Source organism: Helicoverpa zea, chromosome 1, assembly GCF_022581195.2.
Source record: "Helicoverpa zea isolate HzStark_Cry1AcR chromosome 1, ilHelZeax1.1, whole genome shotgun sequence".
NCBI lineage: Eukaryota > Metazoa > Arthropoda > Insecta > Lepidoptera > Noctuidae > Helicoverpa > Helicoverpa zea.
Genome location: NC_061452.1, coordinates 2633673 through 2656070, shown reverse-complemented (window position 1 = coordinate 2656070; position 22398 = coordinate 2633673). Strand labels below are relative to the sequence as shown.

The 22398-nt window shown below is 36.2% G+C and overlaps 1 protein-coding gene and 1 non-coding gene across 3 annotated transcripts in view; one reads left to right on the top strand and one right to left on the bottom strand.

The window, feature by feature from the left end:
• Window positions 1-22398, top strand: part of LOC124630305 (syndecan) — a 275530-nt gene that overhangs the window by 174952 nt on the left and 78180 nt on the right. The window lies entirely within an intron of this gene.
• Trnav-aac lies at window positions 20577-20649 on the bottom strand. The gene has a single exon. It is a non-coding gene; the product is annotated as a tRNA-Val (tRNA).

Below are 22398 nucleotides of genomic sequence, written 5' to 3'. Positions count from 1 at the left end.
CCTTTTGTCTTAACGTAACATTTCGAGGGTAATTTTCAAAGAATGCGTGAATTCAATCGAAATATTTCTTCAAACAAATGAGGCGTATTGATTCAATGCGAGTGCTTCCCGGATATTTAATTAAAAAGTTTGTTTTTTCACAAACTTTTGCTCGGTTCGGGATCGAGGGAATGTTTTTGATCTTTGCTCGAATGCCGAGCGTTTGTGGATCATGTTGCTGTTTCAAATTCGGAAAGTTTTGCCGGTCTATGGTATGTTCGGGTAGCGTGTTTGTAGTTTTGAATATCTATAGACTTTGTTTGGTTAGTTAAACAACACTTGTAGGTCTTTGCTCTGCTTAAGTTAACATATCGGTGATAAGGTATTGGAGAAGACTTCGGTAGGTCTTAGCTATGACTTATCCTTACCCATTTGCAAAAGGTACTTTTCTGTCGAAAAACATTACCTTCTTTATTTTATTTTTGTCAACCGACCGAAACGAAAACAGAACTATCGAAAACACTGTTGGTAAAGCGTTAAAGACAATGTGCACAAATGCTCAAAAGTAAACGGTCCTTACATTTTACCCTAGTTTAAACTATCATAAAAAGCTTGCAAGCTTAAACTTTATTAAGAAAAGTCTTCTGTGGCTGTAATAAAAACTCAATAAGCACCAAGTTGCGAGGAGTAAATATGAAAATGATTCTCTTACAAAAGTCATTAAGCGAATTTATATTTTTCGCAACAAAAGTGCTAGCTTTGAGCAAGTTGTCGCTAAGTGCTGTTGGGCATAAGTATGCGTTGTTGGTCTTAGTGTTAATATGCCTTAATATCATTTGGTTATCTTGGAATATAGTTTTGTGTTGCAGTGTTTATGCATCCTAGGATCAAAGCTGCCAAAGATGTTTAAATGACAATCCATCAATTTAACGCTCCCTCCAAATCACGGCGAAACTCGTTATGGCAACATGGTCACCCATCCACAGACCGACCGCGCCAAGAGCTGCTTAACCTTTAATCGATCGACCTGTGCAGCTGTCACTTAGCTTAAGCTTAACCAAACCATAAAACAATATAAAATACCTCTAGAAAATCATTCCAGCATTTGTTTCTCTGACATCACACAAGAAGAACTCGTTACGAACTCCCACAGTCAGATTACGACTTCTATGTTATGCAAATGGATTTGCTCAGGATATAATTGTGCTCCCCAACTTCCACCGTCTCATTTAAGGGGCATTCAAAAACTTCAGAACTCAATTTCTGAGTTGCAAACAAGTCAAGACGCGGTTTGTCGTTGTGTTTGTTTGTTGATTGTCAATGTTTGTGGGTTTGTGGTGGAAAAATTGTAGGACTCGCATTTGGATTTGTGCAGGAATTAAGTAGTTAGATACTTTATTTTTTGGCTTGCCTTGCTAGTGTAGGGTGTTTAAGAAGTACAGGACTATATTATTGTAAATTCGTGTCCAAACCTCTTAGCAGTCTATATAACGATGTTTGTCGGGTGCTACGGTTTTCGGTTGGCATCTATGCAAGGAACTACTTTAAACCAGTAGTTTCATCCACGTCCCGGTGGGAAATACCACCCAGATAAAAAGCCTATAACCTTTCTCTAGAAGTCTAGATGATTGAGCTGTCTAAAAAGTTTATTTATCAAAAAATGAGCTGCTGAGATAAGCACGTTCAAGTAACAAACAAATTCGTCCTCTTTATATCTAGGTAATATTAGTTAAGTTATTAGTTAATTGAGGATTCACACTTACAAACAGTTTAAAACACAGCCTAAAAGTTTCAATCAACTGAAAACGCACACAATTACAAAATTACTGTTGATATTTTATAATGAAACACACACGCGCGTCCCGTCCGTTAATTACTTGGCTAAACTCATTTCCGACTTCTGTTTGAACGGTGCGTTGGTTAAATAGCACTTGCGTACCAATGTTTGTTTAAACCAGTTGAGAGAATGATTAATTAGAATGATATTAATCATACTTTTAAAATTAATCGTAAATTATCGACTGGTTTAAGAAGTTAGGTGAGTAATCAGCGGGGTTCGTTAATTTCAAAGTTATTTATTTGAAAAGGATTCTCTTTTAGCTTGTTTAAATCTTGGGTTATTTTAGTTAATAAATGGAGTATTTACTAAATAGATTATTAGCTGACATTAAGAAGTCGTAAGCTACTTCTATTCTTGCTGCAAAGCCGTCAAGCTGGTTGTTGGCATGTACGGTGCTACATATTTCCAAAACCTAATTGTAGTTTCTCATTGAATCTTGTTAATACTAAAAGCTTTTAAAACAATTAATTCTATTATAACAATCTTTCTATTTTTATGGCAACAAATCCAAGAGAAACAAACAAACCAAAGAAACAATCTAGCGCTGTTTCCGTAAACCCCGCACATTCTATTTACCCCTTAACACCTACAAACTATTTCTAAGTAAGCTTCCTCAAATGTTTCAAATGTACCGTGAAGGTTTTAAGGCACTCTGAACTTTGCTAACTCTTTAGTGCATCTTAAAAGGCGTCTAGTGTTCTCAAACGACCAATTCCGAGTTTAACTGAGCCTCGGGACACTAACGTGCTTGAACTTAGAAGATATTTTATTACTGTGTTTGTATTTGTTTGGCCTGTTAAATGTGGAAAGACTTGAACGTAGGATGAGAGTAAAATTGCAGTTTTGAAAGATAGGGTCTATTTTAAGAGTTTGTGAAATGGTCATACTGATTTGAGAATATGTACATTCATACAATTAATTGACAAGAATGCATGATAGATTATACATAGAGAAAACAGTGATACACCTTTATCGCCATAAAAAAAAAAAACGGACACAAATAGACGATTTGTAACCAGTCAAAGCACAATAAAGTCTCAATCAACCAGAACGAAATTTAAAATTCTCAAAACCCCACCTTTAAAATCTTGTCCTACAAATTCAGAGATGCTTCTTTCTTTGAAAGAAAAGAACTGACAAGTGAAGTCGAAAGCGGGGAAGCGTCGCTTTACTTACGGACTGTAATCAAAGGCTCTTGTAAGGTCTAAGTGTTCCGCAAGGCTTTATATTTCAATTCGATGACCGACTTGTATGAATTCTAGTTCAGCCTCCGTTTAGAAGTTTTTAACACAGGTATGAATAATGTGAACAATTGCAATCAATATTTTGTGGCTGTTATTTTGAAAATGCTTTGGGCTGTATTGTTCATTAGTTTTAATTGTATTTCGGTTAATTAAACACTGTTCATGACATGTTTGGATATGGACTTTGTTTCTAAAGTTGTGTGTTTATTAATACTCGTATTTGGATTTATAGGTAACTTTTTGAATTTAATTTTAGATACCTATTAACAGCTCGCCATTGCCAATAATGCCAGCACTTTCAGAATGTGCTTTAAATCTAGGATAATTTCATTATTTTTTCGCAAATGCGCTCCAAAAACCATAGAGCCTAGCGAAGGGCATTCGCAATGAAACATGGACGTCGACGAACCAACAATCCAATTTGCCTTTGCTTTGTGAATGTAAATTACAATCACGACTCGCTCAGCGTGTACAGCGGCTGATAAAATTTGATTAACAAATGAGAAATTCTATAACATAATGCAAGCAACAAAGCACACGTTGTTTTAGCGCCAAAATATTCTGAATATAAAGCATTACGCGGGTGAATGGGTCAGACTGTTGCTTTTTATATACGACCTCAGACTGTATGGGTGACCTACCTTTGTGAGAACAGATTTTTACATTCAGCTTCGTAATTTTTGGATAGCCTTAGGCAACTCTGGTTCAAAACCTACTAAAGTTAGCTTTTTCATCGTCTGACATTGTCACATTGTCACCTATTCCACTCTAGCCAGATGAACTTATTGCTCACTTTTATTCCACCACTCAATTCACTCAAAAATACCTGCCAAAGTAAAGCAATCATATCCCTTTCAGCGAACATTCAGCGCAAATTATTGCCTCCAACTTTTCGTTCGCAAATGAGAATTCCCAAAGTCCCAATAAACGTTGGGAAACGAGAATACCTGAGACGCGGCTCATCGAAACACCAGCTGAACTTTGTGATGCGTTCCAGTTTCCTACTGAATGAAGCGAGTTTTTTCGGGAATCGTAAATTGATTTTTGGATTCCGCCACCATAATTGTGGCAGGCTTCGAAATGCCGATACTTGCTAAGAATGGAAGTATTTACTTAAAATTCCATATTTTATATACATCGGATCAAAGAATACAACAAATTCAATATTCTAAACCACAAACCGCAACGCATTACAAAAACAATTCACTCCAACATTTTGAGCGTCAGCACGAAATTCATTGACAGCATCGACGCTATTGTCCGCATACCATGAAAGGCACTTCACTCTATTTATATGAACAAAAGCGTCGCCACACTCCTCAGCACTCAAAGGTTCCACTCTTTCGTTTGTTTAAAACGTCTCAGTAACTTGGGCGGTAAACAAAAAGTTTGAGCGGTGCGCCGTTGCCAATACGTATCGAACACTCAACCGTTGACATAGAACTTTTCCCATTAGAACTTTGAAAACGTGAAAATTATTCGGTTTTGAACCACTCTGAATCTCCCCATATGCTTTTTATAAGCACTCAATATGATGTACAGTATGAGTGATTTTATTGGTCGATGTAATGGACGGGTCGCGAAAGTTTGGCTGTTCTGTAACTAATGTTTCGCTTATGGTCCGAAACGGCATTACAAGAGGTATCTGGTCAAATAATGGATGTTTTACGACGAAGGTCGGGCTATGATTGAGTAGCCAACAAACACAAACTCAGTTATTTTGTTTGAGGGGGAGTGCTTCTGAGTGTCAACGCTCTAGTGTTGTGAGACAGTCCAAAATAATTGCAGTGTTTTGGTGAACCTTGTTTATGTTTTGTTACCACCTACTAAGCTATGGTATTTGTCATATATCTCTATCTCAGAATAGTGAGTAATACTTCTATATTTTCATTCTTACATCCCTCCTTTTATAATTTTAATTGAAAATTTTGTAAGTAAGATAAATTTCATAAAACTAAAAGAAATTCTTTGTTGCCACCGTCCACAAGATCAGAGGTTCCCTAAGCCTTTATCCCTATGACCTTTTCGCATTTAAATACAAAACTTCTTTACTGGAGGAAATAACAATTACCCATTAAATAAACCATACAATTAGCAGCACATCTCAGGCATCAGTCGTACTCGAAATGCAATTACTTCAACATGCACATCCCAGTAGAAATAACTTAATTTAATTGGAAGCGCAATCCTCTGCGACTAGAGATTGCCTTACTTTACATTTATCATAACATGCTTCTATGTCTTGCTTTGTTGCAAGACTTGGGGAGTCTTGTTTAACAGGCATTTGTTTTATTGCTTTGAGTGTAGTATATTCGTTGTTAGCTTTAGCTAATTGAGGTATTGCGTAAGAATGATGCGTAGAAATGATTATGAAAATGGTTGGGTTCGGAAGCATCGTGATGCAATTTAGACGGTGTGTTAGTATCAGTGTGCAAATATATATTTTTTTACATTTTTCATTATTAACTAATTTATTTACTATGCACCTCATGAATATGTTTACAAATGTTTACAAATCATTATTTACTTGCCAAGTTTCTCCTATCAGTCTATATACATGAATATTGACCACGCTTACATTTAACGACCATGGCGCACCATCAACAGAATTCCCACTATCACCAACATTTCGCCACCACAAAAACCAATAATTGAGTAATAAAAAGAATATAACATTAAAATGTGCTGCGACATTTGGCTCCCCTGCTACGGGCAACAATTGGTAACTGCAACTGCTAACGAATAGTTAAATAAGTTGGCAGCATTAAACGGCATACGCTGACCTGCGGTGACCCTACATTGGCTCTATTCCATATTTTTTGCACATTACCCAGCATTACGATGCTTGGCGAAAATTGTACGTGGAACATTGTTCTGGGAATTATCGTGGTTGCTGGAACTGTAAGAAGGAATTTACGGTGTGTGTTGGCCCACTTTAAAAAGTGATTTTCGGAATGTGTGGTTTCTGTTTGGTTTGCGGAATGAATAGGTTTTTCCAATTCGATGGTTTTTTGTTTTTCTAAATGTCAAGAACTGCTGGTCTTATTTGAAAAACTATTTCAATATTTAATAGCCCATCTATCAAGATAATACGTTATAAACGGTATGCATGACAGTTTTCACAGGGTTAGAAAAGCTAGCATGACCAATAATAGTTTCCTGTTTTGCACAACATGATCACTTTCACATCACCCAATTCGGTGTATGACCTTTAAAATAACTTACAGACATACTTATTTTAAGGCCTCAGGATTGTAGGGATCGAATTCAGCTGGGAAACATCTATGTAAACGCGGGTTTTCAATTATTTCTCGTCATTCATTTTGACGAAGGTTCAAACAGGCGTGTTCACGTCAAAACAACTGTACGTTTTATACGGCATAACCGAAAAACATTGAGTGTTATTCCATTCAAATTAGCTATTGTCCTTTTCTGTGAGGGAAATGAGAAAAAAACATGGCTACCACACAATTTATCATGGTGTGCTTAAACTTGATAAATATTCATGAAAATTTCGTCTTCCATTTATTTAGATTCGTCATGAAAATATTTGTGATGGTAAGTCTGACAACCAGTCTTAAGTATTGGGTATTAGGTTGCCCGGGTATCAGGGTTGAGGAGGTAGTCGCTCCTTGTAAAACACTGGTACTCAGCTGCATTCGGTTTGACTGGAAACTGACCCCCAGCATATAGGTTGGAAAAAGCTAGGCAGATGATATTTGTAAAGGATGCATATTTTTGAGCCGGATAACGTGTGTATACAACAATTAACTTTTTACTTCTCTCACACTAAAGCATTGTTTCGATTAATTGTGTATAAAATGAAGGGTGACTAAAGTCATACCCTCTTCAATGAGCCTATTAAATATCAATAACACTTAAATTATGCAATTTTAATCCTTCAAGTACTCCCCTCTGCTATTCGGTTCCTTGAGGGTTCAACCACATCTCGCTACCCAATTTATTTTGACAAACAAACAAACAGGCAAGCAACTGACGAAGATGCAACTGACAGTAAGTAATTATAATTACATGATGATGATGATGTCCTCCTAGCCGATTTTCGGCTACGGCGGCTGTTCTCATGTAAGGAGATTAGCCAACTACGCAGGACATATTATAGTGCACGAGCATTTGCGCAGACACAGGTGCACTCACTATTCCTTAACTCTCATAGCCCGATGGGACGGTAATCCGACACGACCGGAGAGAGATCAAGCGCAGGACCGACATTTACGTGCTCTCCGATGCACGGGTGAATCAATCACCAGCTTCCAGGCTCCGGGCTGCTTTGTGAAAGTCTTCTAAAACCCACAAAGCGATTTCGGCCCGACTCGGGAATCGAACCCGAGACTTCGTGCTCAGCAGCCGCACTTGCGACAGCTAGACCAACGAGGCCATTAACAAACTGGGTGTCATTAACCAACTTACATTTGCAGTTGCTCTTAAAACAAAATAAACCAAAAATGCGATTTACAGTTGCATATTTATGTTTGTCATGTTATCGACCCGTAGATTTTTCATCTAAGCTTTTGACAGTTAATTTACATTTTTAAGGTACATATATGAAAGGTTTTCACACGAGTGCAATCAGTGTTGGCTGTTTTGATTTCATTTAAATATTTTTGCGTTGTTTGTTACAGATTTTTTGTTTTTGTACTTAAACGCTGATAAAGTTTCATAATTTATGTTACAATCACATTTCCCATATGTACCAAACAGTATTTGGAACAACAACATTAAACAGACACATGCCATAATCATTGCTCAGAATTTGAACATTGTAAAGTTGCTACTACGCAAGTCTCTTGATTAATTTATACATTTAGAACCCCTTCCAATGACAAGACTTTCCAAATGCTGGCCAAAAAGACTCCCCAATTTCCGCGCCCATAAATCTGCGAATCCAAATTAAAAATTTGACGGTTATCAAAACGCTTACATAAGAGAAATTAGGGTAACCAAACTTCAAACGTTGCCAAACACCGTCCAATAAGACTCGCCAAAATTCCATAACACAATCATATACCATAATTATAGTACGTTAACTGTGTGTCCCCCTTAAAACAGAACTTATTAAATTAAACAGTGCTCCTTGAGTTTCCTAGGGGCTCTTATCTCGGTGCCGGCTCCGAGGCCATTAAAACTTGGACCACCCCACTAACTGTGACACAACACTAATTGGTTAGAGAAACCACTTTGTGATAAATTAAAAATTATTATCAACTCCCCAGCCAAGGAAAAGTGTAGTTTTAGACCTGAGTTTGGATTTTCTATGTTTTCTGCTATTGTTTTTATTAATCACAGTTTGTTGTTAACGACATTTTATGGGGCCTTTCTAATTAATTTGCGAATTTCGCCAGATAGTGTGAGCTGGCAACCCAATTTATTCACACATCTGCGTAACGCAAATTCCATTTAGTTTCCAATAACGATTACGTGGAATTCCGCTAAATAAATCAACAGTTAACAGGCTTCATTAATTAATGAGAAATGTTAATTTGAAGTATGATATTACATGATTATAATTAGTATTTTCAGTAATTTAATAATTTCAATAATTATACTAAAATAAAGCACCCTTGAAATCTATCGCTTAGATTTTAATTACTCTAATTAAGCTTAAAATAATAATCCTCCCACATCACCTAAACACTGTAAAATTCAAAACTTCCATTAGATACAAAGTACACGCTCGCTAATAACGTACCTAATGGTAATAACTTGTAAAATCCGGTTCAGACTGGTTTAGACTGGTTCAGTCTAGATTGGCCCGAGTCCCGCCCCGGGCGCCAAGTAATGCTCAACTCTAACTACAATGAACCGTTTAGACTGCTTTGCTTCTATTGTTGCTTACGTGACGAGCTTGGTTGATGTTTAGGATTACCTATTTATCTATAGTATTAGAATTTAACTTAAAGGTCAATTTATGAATAAGGATCAAAATTCTCTGGTCATCATCAGCGTTATTATGGCCTCTACTCACATAAAGAAATTCATCATTTACTCTGACTTTAAAATAAGGAATTCTTTCCAGTCAAAAATATGCCATTGGAAAAATAAATTGCCCACCCTAAAGCAATCTGATACACTAATAAAATCTCACCACTGTCCTATCCTCAACTACCCTACAATCACTCGGAAAGTTTTCATATTTCGGATGCCCGTTAGCCATGAAATATATAGCCTGCCAAGCGTGGTGTCAAAAGTTATGCCCCCAAACTTGGCCGATACGAAAGCGTAATAATGAAACTCTGTAGAGACGAAACTGACACTTTTACCCCTCCCTCCCCCCAATTCTTATTTCCTATCTGACAATCAAAGTGACAGATGTCAACTTTCCAGACACCAATTTACGTTTTTCGCTTTAAGAAAATATACGGTAACAAAAACGGATCTAGAATTATTTTTTCGTCTCTCATACTTAATTTAGTAGAATATTTTATTTTTGTGCGACATAAGTTTGGTTGCTTGTTATACAAAATCTTATTAACCTATGTGTCGTTCCGAAGGTTAGAAAATAAAAAACAAATTGTGTTGATAAGATACGTTTACGCTAACATTATTGATATTGCTTTCGCACATGTTTTGATAGTACATAGTTTTAAGTTATTCAGTATTCTTCAATAACCAGAGGCAGAGATAAGAAAAATTGAGAATCTATTTTTAATTTCGACTTCTAAATTGGTTTATAATTGCTGCTTAAGATAAATTACCAAACTGTAATCATGAGTAATTAAAATTTCGCTGAAGCTTTATAAAAATAATGACTTCATAATATAAATTCTCAAGTTTCGAGATGTTCTAATCGTCTTGCTTATTAAACTTTCGTCAGCGAAATTAATATTTAAAAAATGTTTTCAATGGCGGCTACAAGATGAAAGATCGTATCTCTAATCATTATGTATGTTCAAACTTTTGATAAACATGTTTCAATTTTAATCAGAGTTTTCTTCACATTCGTGGAACTCTAGGAACTAGAAGCTAAGACGAACTCCTAACTAATTTAAAATATGCGAAAAAATTCTAGCCGGAATGCTTGCCGAGCGTATTTACAAGCAAAAAAGCGACGAAATATTCTGTTTATTAAATCTTTGAAGGAAACTGACCTGATCAAGAATTCTGAAGGGAAAGTATTATTAATTTATTCCTTACAGTGTAAGGACCCGGAGCCGGTGAATCTTTTAAAGAGTAATGTCCATTCGACCTTCGCCTATCCTTTTGCTTTCGCAGTATTTTATCTCTGTTATGACAAATGTTCAATTTAGAACTCACTCATTTTAGTTCTAAATTAAGAGTGATATATTTTCTTTGAATATCACAAAGTGTTATTTTGTGTGTTGTGAGATATTCTAAATTGGGACGTTACTCCGCAAAAGCCACTAAACAAGAGTTGAAGCGAAAGCTGATGTTGTAACCTCCAAATAGTTTACAAACTTCAATAGAGTGGTAACCACTGGATATTGATACCTTGTTGCTGCTACCAAATTGTGGTCCTTTTACATACATTGCAGCTTTCAGGCAAACATAAAATTATCATTAAATCCACTGCCCTCTGGACCCTGTAAAACAACAAACTTCATAAATATGCAACATTGGAACATCGTCAGAATTTCGTTAATCACTCCGCTCGAACATTGCACATTTCGAGCACTTATAAGCATTAACAATGGCTCGAAACTTTCCTCATTATTTGGTGCGTTCCCCACGATTTACCACGCTTTTCCGCTTACTGCAACATTCATGAATAACCACTCAGAAATTCGCCAACTGAACTCTGCGCTAATTCAGTGCAGACATTAGTAAACAAAGCTGCAGACTTGCAGGTGACATACGATTCTAGATCTTAAGACGTTGAAATAGGGACTGTCGTCGCACATAAATTTTGGATCGCAAGAACTCGCTACGGCAAGGATATAAACAATTTGGATGGAGCCGCGAAGGTAGCGAATTTCAAAAGCAAATTGAAAAGTATTTGGACTTTTAACTTCTGATGAACTTAGCTTTACAAGTATAACAAGTGGGTTCATTAACGTTTTAAATTATGGATAATATTATTTACGCCTGTGCGGAATTTTATGCAGTGCAAAATTCGTGTCATCGTGACCAAGAAACCGTCAAATATTTTAATTGAATAATAAATCTATGTTTATTTAACAACTGCAATTAATTTATGGTTAACATAATGTTGACAAATTTAATTAACTGTATAATTGAGGCGGTTAACCTATTTTTGTTAATGTCGTTTTATACATATAATGTATCGTGCTCGTGGTTAGCAGCGGTTCCTGGCGGCCTTTTAGCGGTTGGTAATGAACTAATGATTGATGACATGAATGTAATGCAAATAACGTCATTGCGCTACAATTTACTTAGTTCTAAATGCCAATACTAATATACTGGTTTCGGTAATTTATTTTGCAGTTAATTCTAAAATATGTCCTGTTATTTTAAGCACTATACTAGGGTTATATCAAATACACTTTAAAAACAAACATGTCAAAAATCTTTTAACCATCCAACTTGTCAATAAGACAACTGCACAACCAATCAGAAGCCTTCATTAAAAATGGGCGTGGCTAACACGTCTCTTAATCCGCTGCCCCGCGTTTCTCATGGCCCGTATTTTAGTGCGGTAAGTGACGTCGACAGCAGAGCCCCGCCAAGAAGATTTACAGGTCTTGCTGACTGTAAATGAATTCGCCTAGTGCCACTCACTCTGTTTTCTGCAGCTCATGTAGTACACTCGCGTTCATTGTTAATGACGTGATGAATTTGTACTACTGTTTTTTTTATAAAGGATTCACCCTTTCGAGTCTCATTTTTTTGCCAGTTAGTGCCGTTTTTAATTCTCTAAAATGAGGGGTAGTATAACGTATTTATGAATAGACAAGCTAGATACCAAAGTTGACTGGGTGGCAACTTAAGCATATTCTGCAGGACAGTTCAATACCACTGAGCAACAAATGATAGCACTTAATAAAGAAATATATTTTATCAATAGAAATATTAACATCACCATCTCATATTTAAAATCAATAAGTAAATTGTATTATCTTTCAATCAATCGTGCCGAATCAATTTTCAAAGGGTCTATAATTTATTTAAATACTTACATTTATATCCAATCTAGATAATAATATACTCATTAATTTTCTATTGTTTCTGGTACGTGGGTGTGACAAAGATGGCCGCCGAAGCTTAATTAAAAGCTAACAATGCAAGTTTTCTTAACGTTTATCAATTTTAATGGAGCTTCCGTTCAAAGACGATCAATGATAATTTTTATCATTGATCGTCTTAGTCTATGATTTTTGATTAGGTTCTGTTTAGAATTGAAAGTAACAAAAAAAATCCGATCATTTAACAAATAAGTCTTTGTGATTGGCTAAAAAGCATCAGCCTCTCAATATGAATGTGCTGGATCGATTCCTGCAAAGGCTTATGTTTCTCGACACCAATGACTGACAACAGATAAAGGAAACGTCTCTAGGAAACCTGGACTTTGTATATGTCTGAAATTGCTCATCCACCTAGAGCAAGCCCAATTCTTCTCTATATGAGAACAGGCGTGTGCAATATGGGACAATAAAAATACGATGAACACATAATTACTCCCCACTTCTATAGTCATCACGGTAAAATAGATAGGTACAAAACTAACGAGTCAAAAATCGTGCATCCCAGCGGCCATTTTGTTGTAGGTACAAAACGTGTCATGAATATGCAACGTACGTAACGATGCAACAAAGATCTGGCTGTCGCCAACGCAACGCTTATCTAACTTTTTTGGTTGAAAAATGTATGCAAATGCAATTTTATACTTATGTTATGATACTTTTTGTTTAAAATTGGCGTGTAAAAATGGTAAGGGTTTTTAGTGGCAGCCATCTATTGTCCTAACATATGTTTGCATGTTATGTGACACTTTAGTTGTGTTTGTGAGTTCCTTTCGCATTTATAATTTTAAGTAAGGATTTCCATTCACGAAAACTCGTAAAAATTTCGTTCAGCTGTTATTTAAAGCGTGTTTTCAGACTTAAATAATGACGACTTTTCATTGAAATACAGGATTTTTTAAGTTAAATTTGCAAAACCCAATCACTTTACGTTATAAATGTGAGTTCAGTCTTTAAAGACCACGGCTTATCAAGGATTAACCTGTAGCGATTTTGTTTTTAAAATGGATTTGCACAAAAAAAGACATTCAGTTATGGTACAATGGGCATGTAGTCACAAAGTTCCTAATCGTAATTATTTTCCTGTTACGATGCCGACTAAAAGAAAAATAAACTAAAACTTATCTCTTAAATATTATACAACTAGCTTTTGCCAGCGGTTTCACCTGCTTGAAAAATTCTCTACGCATCTTGATAATAATGGGCTATCCTAACATTGGAACAATTTTCAGATCGGTTCAATACTCAGATTATCACGTTTAAGTTAACAAATAAACTTTACAATATCAGTATCGATATACTGTACCCACACACTCACCCACACTTGCACCATCAAAGAGAAACTTATTCGTAGTCTGGTCCTAGTTTGAAATAAAACTTCAAGGTGAGAAGTAGTAAAAGTGTTCGGCACCAGACGGTTTGCTTCAAATGTTCTGAAGAATTCACTGAAGCTGCCACAGATGCAGTTCAGTCTAGCACGTAGATACCAGCTGTAATTCTATGTATGAAAGTTACATGTGAAGTCAGGGGACGTAAGCCATTGGTATACTTTATAAAAAAATGTGACTTTTCAAAAACTTAAACTGTGAAATTATTATAACTCGATATAGCGTTCATTTATTTATTTCTCAAAATATTATTTACATTTTTAAATATTAAATGAAATTATAACTCGATATTACTTTTATGATTTCAAAATATTTTAGTTGTTTAAAAAATCCAGAATCGGGAACGTAGTAAAATACGTTAAATGCCTACCCATGTACATATTCATTTTATTGATAGGCATACCTTTACAAGTCCATTTACCAGTACAAAACAAGAACGCACCTAACATGTTTGCTCATCCGTTATCAAAATATTTCATGGCGATCATAAAAGAGGGATTAATTAAAATGAATATTTTCACAAAAGCCCTCCAAGCGAGCGGGTTAGGGGCTCTATAACGCAGTATGTAGGCGTATGTAGAATATAGAGCGCCAATCGCCGGGAACAATTTGATTGAAAGTTTAATACCTTGTCGACCACGACTGGTTTTCAATTTTGAAGTATTGACTTTTATATGCAGGGGGAGGGGTCGGTTGAAACGCATGTTGGTTGAAACACTGGTTTATGATTTGCGGACTTCTTTAGTGGTAGCGGCGGCCATTCTGGTAAACATAAACGAACTGATAGCAATCAAATATTAAAACCTATGTTTGATATTTTATTGTAACAGTTTGTGGGTTTTTGTGTATCAATAGTGTTAGGTATCGTGTAAACGAGCTCTTATTTTGTTAAGCTTTCAATCCCAACTTTATTAGAATAAAAAGTGTATATCTATCTTCTATCAAAAATAAGTCCTGTACCGTAATTCGTCTTTCAAATTAAAATCTGGTACGGATATATACCTAAGGGATAAATAACAAAGATAAACAATTACACATTTAATTAATTACAATGCACAACAATTGAATATCTGCTAATGCAATCATTTGTTCGGCTATTAGCAAACAAGTGAGCTGTGTGATTCATCTGAGCATTACTACAATTAATTGATGCATTTTTATTATGGATTAGTTGGACGAAATTATAGCTGTACTGGTCCAGTACACATTGTGATATGAAAACCCCGATACCATGAGAAGAAAGTGCTGATCGAATACGAATTGAACGTCCTAATCTCAAGAACTAATAGACCGATTTAAAAAACAATTTCTTTGTGTTAGATAGCTGATATGTTGGGAAAGCGGTCCAGTTGGGGGACGCGAGTTAAACCACTAATGGAAACCAGTACCAAAAAAAACTAATTTATTCCCTCATCCACCGTTCGATTTTTTTCAACCAATATATCGCGGAAAAAGTCTACCGTCATATAAAAGGCCCAATTTTAAACTGTGTTTACTGACTCGTCCAAAATCAGTCGACCATAGCGTTTAGTGAATCTCCTGCAACCAACCTGCAAAGGCCAATAAATCTATATTTCAATAACCAAAAAAAAAGGAAATCAGAATCGCATACAGCATAGAAAAGCGATACTTCCCGGATATACGGAGCCATTGAATAGTCTATGAAGTTGGATCACGGAGTAAGGAAAGATGAGTGGAGATGCTATAATGCAAGTAGGTCTGGCACCTTCTTTTAGGTCAAATTCGTACGGTAGACATCAACAAAACGTGGCAAAACGATAAATACGAGTGAACTAACGAGGCTTTCGGGTAACTTTGAGACATCTGTTAACGATTTTTGGTGTTATGAACATGGTCGGGTCCAAAGAAGGCGTATAAGGACGTCCTACATCCCCCTCTCACCGCATTTTGGCGCGCTGTTTTAGGTGATTATTCGTTATGGCACCTCCGCTTGTCATTTTGTTCTCCATGAAGTTCGATCTACTGTGGTCGTCAGTTCGTTAGGTGCGGAGTTTTCAGTTCTGACTTTTTAGCCGCTCAATTGCTAAATTATACACCAGCAGATCGGTAGTGCTGGATTTCTTTGAATGCATTTTCATGGAATTTGCGGTATGACGTGTTTAGCGCTTTATTTCAGTTTTCAGTCTGTGAAAAATTCTGTGGATATAGTGTGAAAAGCGCGCTTTGCTACAAACTTGTGTTAATTCCTTATTATAATACTTAAATGATAAATTAGTTATCCAATGATGGTATTGTATGAATCTTTATCACGTGGCTACAATTTTTAAACATAATCGCTTACGCTCATGACACAAAATCACAAAGACACATTAAACCATCCCCTTCTCAACGTTCCTCAATAAATACCTTTCAAAAACTTCAAAAGTCTAAACTTCCGAATTCACTTGAGGAGCATTAATTAATCATTTTTAATCCAAATAGTTGAGCGAAGTTGTGAGCGCTGAGCGTGGTGGCATTTCGCAGCATTCCTTAGACCTGCATATGATCGTACTTCGCTCCATTGAAGGAGTTTTTCCGCCCATAAAACTTTATCCCATTAGAGCAGGTAAGGAATGCCACAAGTTAAAAGCGACAAAGGTAGCGGAACGTAAAGTTTTCTAGATTCTTAGTTTGGGAGACAAAGATATGTTCTGCCTTAAATAATGATTTTGTTTTTAATCATAATGAGAATATTGAAGCTTGTGTGGCCACTCAATTTCTGCTTACAGCTAAATCAGCTCTGACAATTGTTCGTCTGTATCAAATTCAGACATTTGATCCAACATACCTTGTCAGAGCTGTTGGATGATCTCTGTCATTACCAAAAACATGATTGTAATCTTTCTAGATCGCTACAGCTCCTAACTTAAATATAACCCTAAAGCGCTTAGTGCGCGCCGAGGCTTACTTTAATTAAAAATACCTACGAAGGAGGTGGCGACCAACTTCATTTGCTGCCGCGATTAATTGAACTGGAATAAAGTCTTCCAGGTGCCTGATAGTTCTCCTTTGTGCAGGTGTAGGAACATCGTTCCTTTGTTTTCGCTACGGAGATAAATTAGGCTTTTGAGAGGTCCTACTGAAACTGCAAATGGGTGATTTTTAATCTCCCTTTTACATTAGTACCTGGCTTGATGTCTCTTCTGTTTTTTGCTCAGTCTTTGACATATGTCATTTTTTGTGGGGACCTGTTGATTATGCTCTCGTTTAGTACACAGGTGGTTATTATGCACTAAACGTAAAGTATGAATAAATGATACATTTTTGGCTTTTTTAGGGAATGAGAGTAAAGTTTTGCTTTATGACGTCGTGTCATTTTGCGTGGGTTTTTGAGGCTGTATGATTAAAGCTGAGTATATGTATGTATGACGATGGTGTGTGAGCTTTAACTGGCCTCCTACGTAATACAAATGAAGCTACTTGTTCAATTAATAGATGTTCTAAAATTCGTTAATTGTTTGTTAGTAATAAACATTAATCCATTCATTCAAACCTTATGCATGTATGAATTCTGCGTACATTCTCTGAAAATATTATACGGTACATAAATGTAGTATTAATATTTAGCAGAAAATTCTCAGAATTGAACAAACGTGACTGTAGTCGCCATATTGTTCTCATACGTGCAACCTAACTGGATTTAATTAAACTTGCTTTTGTTTAACTAACTTGTGGGTAGCAGTTAAAATTTAAATGTTTTCACAATTGTCCTGCATAATGCTGTAACTTTATCAAGTACTGTCTTTATGGGACTTTGGTATTTGTTAAATAATCTTTACATATATTATAAAGAAGAACAGTTTGTTTGTTTGTACGAGCTAATCGCCTCTCCTTCATCTTCTATTGTCTCGACAGGCTCTGTTTTTCGTTACCTGTTCTTCCACTTCCCTTCACTTTATACGCTCTATCTTGGACATCTTCTTCGAGTTCGCAGCTTTCCATATCTTTCTTAAGGACACCTAGGCATTCATCGTAATCACTGAAATGATTTTTTTAATGGGAATTCATCCAATAGGAAATCATCAAATCCCGCTGTGGGTGCAGCGTCAGGGACTGTCAGACTCTTACTGACTAGAACCCATCATGTTCTTTCTTAAGCTCTTTATGTACCAAAGCTGCGGTAACTCCATCGAACAATCCCACAGCCCCGGCTCAAATGCCACGTCATACATTGTTACCTACTTCTGACATGAACTGAATGTGAAAAAAGCTGCCTCGTCACTAACCTTATTTTCTTTGATTAAGCCTACAAAAGGCAATTAGAAACTTTAGCCTAAAATTCTAAATACCAAAGTTCATCGCCGTAACGTCTAGACGAACCTTTTACAAGTTTATTTTTTGAACGATTTCTATAACAAGTTGAATTCAGTAACAAAATAGCTTTAACATTTTATTTGGGTTAGCAAATTAAACTGTTTTGCGGTTTAGAGATAAATTTAAATTAGTTAGTTTTATAAAAGTTTATGTATTTTTGGTTTAATCCAGTTTTAGGTATAGATCACTTTATTTAATTTTAGTATTGAAATGCGTTACTATTCTGCATATATTTTCTACAATTTTCTGTGCTTGGATAAAAAATACCACGAGTCCACTACAAGGGTCTATTTGGTTTTTCAAGAAAGGTGACCCAGATGTTCTATTATCAAATCGTCCGACTATGTTGATTTTTCTAGAAGCGTATCCGTAGGGAGCTAGATCTTGTTAAACTTTTTTTGGTTGTGCAAACGTATTCCTTTGCAAATATCTATATACTGTTTCAAGAAAACGAATAGAAAGTTAGGAAACACGAGGTTTCACATCACAGTACCTATATAATTGGCAATGGTCAAATTTTTTTATGTAATACCAAGCAATAGGTTAGGAACGTTTTTAATCTGATAAAATATAAGGTACCTAACCTACTCAAATACAAAACACCTGCACGTGATTATATGGCGGTAAATACCAACAGTAATAAATAAGGAAGATTATTTTCAAAAATTAGGTACAACAAAAGTTATCAAGAATAGATACGCATTTTGATACTCCCAAGTAAGACCCCGTTCACACAACCCAAAGAGTCTTACAATAGGCTCACCAAGACCTAAAAAACTTAATACGGTGAAAAATGTTCATTTTGACCACAAAACACCAAACAGACTGCCCAGGGCACAGCTGACACGAGCGTGCTTCGCTTTTTCCACGAACGTGACTCGGCCGGACTATTTCCAAATCGGCCGTCCCTTCTGTTGATTTTTCTTGAAACACTCGGGACATTGTCGAGTACAGTCTGTCCACCCCATGGAGAACAAAATGACTAGCGGAGGTGCCATAATGGAAAATCTCCTTAGAAAGTAGCGCGCCAAAATGCGGGTGTACGGGGACGAGGAGCGTTACTGTCTTCCCCCTTATTCGCTTTCTTTGCCACGACCATTTTTTGTAATACATACCAAAATCGTTGACAGATTTCTCAAAGTAGCCGAAGGCCTCGTTAATTCACTCATAACTGATCGCTTAGGTCGTGCCACCGTTCGTATTTGACCTAGAAGAATGCGCCTGACCTTCCTGCATTATGGTGTCTCCGCTCATGTTTCCTTACTCCATAGTCCACCCTGTGACGTCTAAATAAAACCGTATTTTTAGTGCAGAATGGAATTTTAGGTATGCTGAAAGCCGACTGTGTCTTCTAAAGCTATTTGAGAGGGGATTTTACGTGTTTCAATGGAAAAGTTGGACACTGTCTATCTTTTTGGCTTGGACGTGACGGTATGGAAATTGTGGTTTGAGAGAAAATGAGAAGCATTGTAGTTTTTCATAATATTATTTGAATAGAGACGTGTGTAGTAAAACTAGCACGTAATTTAATAAATGACGAAGATATGATGGCTAATAGAGATAAGCCGTTTAGATACAGATACAGCAGCTGTCGATCCAATTAAGGCCGTTAATTATATTCTCTAAATGTATTTAGCATTCAATGATAATAATTTATTCAATGCCCGTACAACAGCAGCAATGGGATTTGTATGTGTTGATGTAGTTAATATAATAGTGACATAATTGGGAACCAATTCAGGGAATTAGTGGTGTAATGGAGTTAACGGATTAGCTGTTCGATAATTACAGAGCAATGCGTTTGTGTTTAACGATATTTTGCTTGTGATGTCATTAGTGTCACGGATCAGAGATTGGAGAGCATGTATTCTGCATGGGCGTAGATTTTTTTTTAATACATGCAAATTTTAAATAATAATTCTAAGTCTTGAAAAATTATACGAATATGTCGGTAATAATTGAAAAAAGTTGTAACAACAAATATACAGGCTAAATCATTATTTTTTGTTGTTAAAGTCATCATCAAGTGCAATAGCTGTGTTCAGCGAATTTTGTATTTCTCTAATATCCAGGTTACATCGTTTTTACCTATATTAATTATACATATTTCCTTACCTATATTTTTACATATTTTCTGGGTTCATTCAGAAAGACATTCAGAAGAGAGCATCTCTATATTCCAAGTTACCTGCACATTAAGAGTTACAAATGTGTAGCCTACACATCGATATTGCTCACAGAATATAAATAAGCCAAGTGATACATACGTATTTCTTCTAAACTAGGGACGTTAGTTGTAAGTGCGTGATCGGGGAATGCAAAGATAAGGCTTAAGTATTGACTTTCAATATGGCGTCTCGCCCATTTAGATACCACGTGACCAAAAAATGACAGTAAACCATGGACAATTGACAATTCCATGGTGGTTTTTTGTTATTGTGTGTTGCTATCTCAAGTGAATATTTTTGTGTTTTACAGTTAAAGCCAAAGAAAATTAATTGAATAATTGAAAACTGTAATAATTTTTTTTCCCCGTTTTGTACAATGCTGTACAAAGAGTGGGCCGGGGCTCCATACATTTTGAAACATCTTTAATTTTTCATTGAAACGGTAGGAAAATTGACAAAAAGTATGTTTCCGCCCGGGATCGAACCGGGGGCCTTCTGCGTGTTAGGCAGATGTGATAACCGCTACACCACGGAAACGATGCATATGTGGTCAAAATTTTGTGTCACTATTAACAGAAATGGGACTAATTTCTAAGGTTCCGTAACCAAATGGTACAACGGGACCCTATTGTTTTCGCTCCTCTGTCCGTCCGTCCGTCCGTCTGTCCCTTCGTCCGTCCGTCCCTCTGTCACCAGGCTGTATCTCATGAACAGTGCTAGTTAGAGATGTGATTTTCACAGATGTTGCCGCTATAACAACAAATACTGAAAACATGCTTTAAATATTCACAGAATATGGAATGTATTATAATTATGGAACGTTTTATAAATAATAATAGTACGGAACCCTACGTGCGCGAGTCCGACTCGCACTTGGCCGGTTTTTATTTTACGGTTTGATTGAACCCCCCACAATAAATTTTCTTTTTGTCAAAATCGTTATCATCAATAAATTAATTTGCATAAATTAAAGATAATATATCTTTATTAGATACTTACTTAAAATCTTAATGTTATCACAAATCTTTACCTATGGACAGCAAGGTCGCATACCTAATACTTAGATATTGTCATAATGATTCAGACATGGTGATAAAAATTATCTCTTTAGGCTTTATAAATAACTTAAGTACTTAGTCGGTAGCTATCGTGGTATTGGTTTGGTTATCTATCTTTTTTTTAACAACGTCAAAAATCATCAAATGATCCCGCTGTGAGTTAGCAGCGGTGAGGGAGTGTCAGAATCTTACTGACTAAAAACCGTCGTGTTCCGGCGTAGGCCTTTTATGTACCAGGGCCGCGGTAACTCTTTCGAGCAATCCCGCAGTCCCGGCAGACCTTGGCCCTGCTGGGACGCGTTTGGTTATCTATCTAAATATAAGTAAGTGGAAAATATTTTCTGTTTGTTTGTTGAACGCCTCCAAAACTCCTGCACCGATTTAAAAAATAATTAAATTGATTGAAAGCCACACTGGTTTTTTGTTGTTGTTTCGGTTACGAGTTAACATTTGTATGGGTATACTCATTATTCTTCTCTCTTTTTTTTACAATTTTTCGTCCGCATCGTCATTAATATTCCAAAGCAAATCTCTCTAAAGCAGTCAATTTCTTGAAATGTTAGCTACAATTGCCTCCACTTTGCTCTGTATTCAGTAATCCTGTCACGTGCAAGCCAACTCACCTCGTTATCTATTTCTCTCTTTTTTTTGTCGGGTAAAACGAATTTGCCGAATCCACAATTCCCATTGAACTGTTTTTTAAAGGCATATACATTTTATACACCTATTTTACTGACGTATATTTTAATCCACTGCATTTTTTATATTTTTGGTTGTGTTCGTACAAATGCAATCAGTTTTTCATGGAAAGTGTTAGGAGAATCAAATGTTTCAATAACCGCTTTTCCTTTTAGTATGACTGCTTCATGGCCTTCTTTCCCAAGTGCAATTATTCTCCTTACAAAATATCACTTAAGTCGATTCAGCCATAGCTACTAACTACTTACTAGTTTTCCCGTGGTGTCACTCGCGTCTTGTGAGAACTACTGCCTTATAGGCTATGTTACTCGTGGATAATGTAGCTTCCCAACTGTAAAAAAAAGTTTCCAATCGGCACAGTAATTTTGGAGCCTTTACAAACAAACCAAAAATGTTTTCCCTTTATCATACTACCTCTAGTATAGATAGTATAGATTAGTTAGTTATGTATGATTGTAACACCTTTCCAAATCCCACAAATCAATCTGACAGTTACGTTTAAACCGCAATTCAAAATGGAGAAAAACAG